The following is a 6,144-nucleotide window of genomic DNA, read 5'->3' on the forward strand; positions in this document are numbered from 1 at the left end:
GTGCAAAGGAAGAAGATCAATCAAATAAGAACGAGTCAACCGGATTAGTAGGGAATATGCCCTATTAATCCGGTAACAGCTCCGACAAAAGAGAAGGACGTTGAAGACCAGTACAACGTTCATTTTTATGGCTATAAATACTGTAATTCTAGCATTGGCAAAGGCATTGATTATTCATTAGTGTGAAATTAGTCTATTACTTATCTTCTCGTCATTTTATTAGCATTCACTTACTTAAACAAAATCTGTATTCAGCTTATCAAAATTATATAAACACTATCCTTTTCTCCTAGTCCATCCTTTTTATTCATTTACAACATACCAAACTTATAGAACTAGATACCCTGACTACTCTATAATTAAGCCGGATCCTTTCAGGAAAATCCTGCTAAAACAGTTAGTGTATGAAACACAACCTTTAAGTCTTTCCAAATTGAATCTTTAATTCCCTCGGGTACTTTGAACCAATCCTCATATGTGATCTTGATATTATTTCGGGCGATCTTACCAATATCTCTAACAAATTCTCTCCTCCATGGTCCATATGGCCTACCGTGCTTATCAAAATCAATACGCTTAGGCCCTTTATTTGGTCTTTTGGCCTTTATACCTGTTGTTGCACCTCTCCCTTTACGTTTGGGCTTCTTACAATGGTCATTTCCGCTCGTGGGGGCTTCCTTGTCCATTATATACCTTGGGAAATAAATAAAGAAAAAAAGTTAGTATATACCAATTATGAAAATAATATATGAAAGAGATGAAGAAAAATTGACATCAATGCAATGCCTCACATACACTAACATTATCGAACATGTTCTTCTCCACGTGCATGACATCAATGCAATGCAATGCAATGCAATGCCTCAAATACAAGTTAAACTATCAAACACGTTCTTCTCCACGTGCATGACATCAATGCAATGCCTCACATACAAGTGCTGCCAATATGGAAGTTCCCAAAAAATTGACCTCTTTGTATGATATACTCCATCTGGTGGAGGTACGTACGGTTTTCCAAAAACTGTAGTTATATTCTTAACCTTATCGTAGTACTCTTCTCCACTCAAAAACAAAGGGGGTTTCCTATGCTCCGTTTTCCCATAAAAAGCCTTCTTCTTCTTTCGATATTGATGATTTTCAGCTAGAAAACGACGACCACCTCTCATTTAAAATTTGCCACCGTGCTCCACCAATCGATTCGATGTCATCCCCGCATACCGGACATCCCTTATCGTCTTGATCGATATCCGTAAAGGTTACCATAAGCCGGGAAGTCATTAATTGTACAGTACAACATAGCATGCATTTGAAACCTAGAGCTAGTACTTGCATCAAACACCTCTACCCCAACGTTCCACAAGAGTTTCAACTCTTCAATTAGAGGAGCCAAATACACGTCAATGTCATTTCCAGGTTGCTTAGGTCCCGAAATTAGGAGTGTTAACATAATGTATTTGCTCTTTGTGGTAAGCCAAGGAGGGATATTGTAAATTATCAACATTATCGCCAACAACTATGTTGGGTACTTAAAGTTCCAAATGGATTAATTCCATCGCACAAAGTCCCAATCTTAAATTTCTAGGCTCAACCGAATTCTCGAAAGGTTCGATCAATTTTTCTCCATTGGGGAGAATCACTACATGCCTCGCTTTGCCATCTTTATTCCTGCCCTTTTGATGCCACAACATGTACTCCGCATCTTTTTATTTGAAAAAAGCGTTTAAATTTTGGTATTATTGGCAAATACCATAATGTCTTCACAGGACTCCCCTTCTTCTTGCCACCATTACCATTGTCTACCCTCTTGTATCGTGACTCACCGCACTTTGGGCATTCTTTTAATTCACTATACTTTTTTCTGTACAAAATACAGTCCTTCACGCATGCATGAATCTTTTGGTAAGACATAGATAATGGGCATAGTAGTTTCTTGCATTCGTATGTGGTGGAGGGAAGCTCGTTACCTTCCGGCAACATTTGACACAAAAGTTCTAACAAGGAAGTAAAACTCTAGTCACTCCACCCATTTCCAGCTTTCAATGTGAATAGTTTCAACACAGCTAATAAAAGAGAGAATTTAGAACCATTCGGGTATAAAGGCTTATTGGAATTATCAATCATTCTCTGAAAAATAATAGGGCACTCCACAATATCTTCTTCAAGATCCTTCATCAACCCGTCAATATTATCATTATCAGGCTCTATATTATCATCCATATCAATATTTTCAAAGATTTCATCATCATTTTCTACCCCGACATCAATCTGATCCCCATCTTTATCATTAATTCCAAAATTTACATTGGAACAAGTATCATTAACACTTTCTCCATGCCATATCCACACATTATAATCTGCTTTAAATCCTTTTAAAATTAAATGTTCCCGCAATTCATCCCTAGAATTCACCTTTTTACGATTTTGACATAAGGTACACGGACATACGAATTGATTATCTCCATGGAGTCTTTGATGTTCGACGGCACAACTAAGAAACTCCTCTAGTCGTTCAAGAAAAACAAAATCACGCTTTCCATACATCCAACTTCGGTCCATAATCTAGTTAATAAACACATATATTAATGGGTATCTACGTCAATGATGTATAATAATCAAATTAAATGCACTAAACTGTTTCATGTAATAAAAATTAACCATCATTTAACGAGAAACTGAAATTGAATAAAGATATACATACCTTCAAGTGGCAATTAAGTAGCTTTGTAAGGTCGAAATAGAGAATTTTGGTGGAAAGAAAGCCTGTAAATAAGGATGATTTTAACCTTTATTAAAAATTATTCAAAATAAAAGTGATAACTAAAAAAAAACATAAGAAAACAGAGCACTAGACAAGTTTTGAACAGAAACAAAGAGTGTTGCCATATCCCAAAATCTTCTCGGGCAACATCTGTAAAGGTTGTTAAATGTCCAAGTCGAACACTATGTTCTTTTGCACTTCACTTCAGTTCCATTAAGTTTAAGTCAAATACAATTACAAGTTTTAGAGGCTAACTATGATCAACCCACTTCAATCTATGCACCACATTTGCCTGAGATGGCTGGGAGAAAATTGGGCAGGACCCATCTCAATAAAACTGAATTAATCTAGATGTACAAGTGTAATGCATAAACTGCATAATCCTAGTCAATCTTTTACAATCCTCAGTCCTTTAACTGTGGGAAAAAAAAGAGAGAAACAAATAAAAAAGTTTACATAACATTATTATACAGAAAAGCCCTAAAGTTTGAGTATATTAATAAACTAACTACACCAGGATAAAGATGGACCAACCATACTAACAACAGCAACTGCAGCAATGCACTCACAGGAAAGAATCTACTAAATCTACTCTCTAACTCTTTTCCACACTATATATACTACATTTTCTTTCATAACATTCACTCAAACTTGTCAATTTTATTCCACAAAAATGAAATTCAAGATAGCCATTTCTGCCACCTACCTGGAATCTTGTGACGATGAATACTGCCTTGAACGGCTCTTCTTTCTTCCTCTTCTTTCTTTAAACCTATATGATGAAATGGTAATATCAGAGCTTTCAGAAAATTGAGATCTACTTTTTAAGTGAATAACTTCCAAGTTTGTTTTGCACAAAAAATAAGGAACATAATAAGGTGTGCCATGCGGCCACAAATAACATACAGAAAAGGAAAGGTTCCAAGGAGAAGTTTAAAATATAAGGTTAAACGCCAACCACGAGCAGAAAAATGCACAACAGAAGCATACATTAATGTCGAACTAGGGAACCTAAGATAGTCACCAATCTGTATTCCCCGAGAACCAAATAAGGGAAAATCAAGAGCACAAATTAGCATTACAAGTCGGAGAGATAGAAGGCGAGAAAGAAGAGAAAGGCCGGGTAATTGCTTCTTCACTTAAATCAACAAAGACATAAAAGTGTCATACATGTAAGGCTATGTTTGAGACATAGCACAGAAAGCATAATATTTTTCCAATCGAAAAGATGTTTCCTTCACAGTCTCTTCTCTAATTCTACCTTTGTCATGCGACCTTCCCTCTTTTTTTTTTTTCTCTTAAGGAAAGCGTCAAATTAGTAAGGGCCCAAAGTATGGATTTTCATACACATATCCAACAAATCTAGCGATTAAATAAGAGTGTGAACAAAGAAGTGAAGAGTCGAAGTATAGCATTTCGAATTCGATCGTACAAGAAGAAAATGTAGCCGAATCTTCTCGAGAATATTACAAACTCAGAAGAAAGCAAATGATAAACACAAAAGCAAAATGAGGAATAGATGTACAAGTGTAATGCATAAACCGCATAATCCTAGTCAATCTTTTACAATCCTCGATCCTTTTAACTGTGGAAAAAAACGGATATAATTCACCAAACTTATCTACAACTTGTAAGTTTTGATCTTGAGTTGAATGAAAGGATATGACAAATCATTCAAATAAATCCGTATAACGGAAGCAATAAACCACGATGGAAACAATACAGAAAAATTCAATATTGACATAATTCTCCAAACTTACTATTACTTTGGACTATTAACATAATTACACACTTACACCAATACTATCTCTATCTCTATTCTTTAATTAATCTTCTAATGTGTCAATCTTAAAATTTAGGACAAATTCACATAAGGAGAATTAAGAACAAGCTCCCAGATGACCGAACTATTATAAAAAGTTCAAATTTTGCATATAATCAACTAACTTCCTAGCTTGACCGGTAAGGTCATTAAAATTAGTTTCATTACAATCAATTTTAAACCTTTTTTTTGGCATTGAAGTTACTTTAGACTTTCTTTGCACAAGGAAAATTGAAGACTTGTATCTTTGCGACTTGTACTAGTAATCAAAATGATAACAAAATGATAAGAGTATATACATCAAGCAGATGCGATTGTAATCGTAATGATAAGAGTAAATGCTAGACTTGGGATACTTTGCCAAAATCAACTCATACGCTTTCGGATCAAGTGATTATAGCCATCGGATTGTATGCATAATAGCAGACTAATAGTTACAAAATGTCAATCTTGGTGTAAAAACTGTACCCATACCCACCCATCCAAACGGATCTCTTTCGGGATAGTATCCAAGTAGGCCTACTGAACTAGACCTAGCGAAACCGACTTAATTCTAAATAAATCGATCAACACAAAGAACTAGAATATGATTAGAGACCCAAACTGACATGTACACGGCCTGAACTTTGTTGGACCCGACATTGACACAGCTGACCCAACCCAAAACCAGTTGGACCTGATCCAGTATGCCATGAATTGACCCAAAACAAACATTTAAAATTATATGAGAGCGCAATAATATTCTTAGTTCTCAAAATATAATTGAAGAGAAATTTGAAAATTGAGAAGATTATTGTGGGACAAAGGGGTAAAAAAAACCTTGATGAACACTAGAAAGGACCTGACTTAGACCCAATTGACCAGAACCTTGATAAACACTAAAAACACCAGAACCGTTAACAAAATGGCGGGGATGAAAATTAAAAACGAGCATCAATCCCAAAATACACAGAACTAGTTTCACACGGCAACAACAAGAAGTATGTAGTCAGTAACAGCAAGGGAATGAATTCTAACAATCGGAAATTGTTGTTTTCATCAGCAGTAGCATAAGACGGTGTTAATTGTAGCATAAGACGGTATTACTCCGTAATAATTAACAGCAGTGCCAGAGCCCTAAATCGCTATACTGAATTCTAAAAATCGCAAATAACATCAGATTGCTTTCACATATTACACAAGTGACCAAATAGTTGACACATATAATTGACTACAGCATATGTAATTGCAAAATAATTGGAGAAACAATAAGAAAAATTTGGATGCAGGCATACCTGATTAATAGATCAACGGGGTCAAAGCAGGAAATTGATTGAGGGGTTGGCAGGTGTGCGTGACGACGGGTAGATAGGGATTGTGGTGGCCGGATAAAGAGGAGGCGACGACCACAGAGCGTTGGTTTGTGTTGTGGGAACTGTGAAGCAAAGGGTTTTCGTGGGTGAAGGGTTTTGAATTGCGTGGGAAGTATGGGGGTAACTGAAAGGTCGGTCATACTATTACGTATTTGTCGCGTGAAGGACTCGTTTTAGTAACATCGGTTTCAACCGATGTATTTTAAAGATCC

General features: G+C 36.0%; 1 long non-coding RNA gene across 1 annotated transcript; it reads right to left on the reverse strand.

Moving 5' to 3' along the window:
* Positions 1 to 2,694: 2,694 nt before the first annotated feature.
* LOC141591338 (uncharacterized) lies at positions 2,695 to 5,916 on the reverse strand. Its single transcript, XR_012520813.1, has 3 exons — positions 5,855 to 5,916; positions 3,465 to 3,530; positions 2,695 to 2,760 (listed from the first exon to the last, which is right to left on the reverse strand). It is a non-coding gene; the product is annotated as an uncharacterized LOC141591338 (long non-coding RNA).
* Between the last annotated feature and the right edge of the window lie 228 nt (positions 5,917 to 6,144).

Source organism: Silene latifolia, chromosome 7, assembly GCF_048544455.1.
Source record: "Silene latifolia isolate original U9 population chromosome 7, ASM4854445v1, whole genome shotgun sequence".
Classification (NCBI taxonomy): domain Eukaryota; kingdom Viridiplantae; phylum Streptophyta; class Magnoliopsida; order Caryophyllales; family Caryophyllaceae; genus Silene; species Silene latifolia.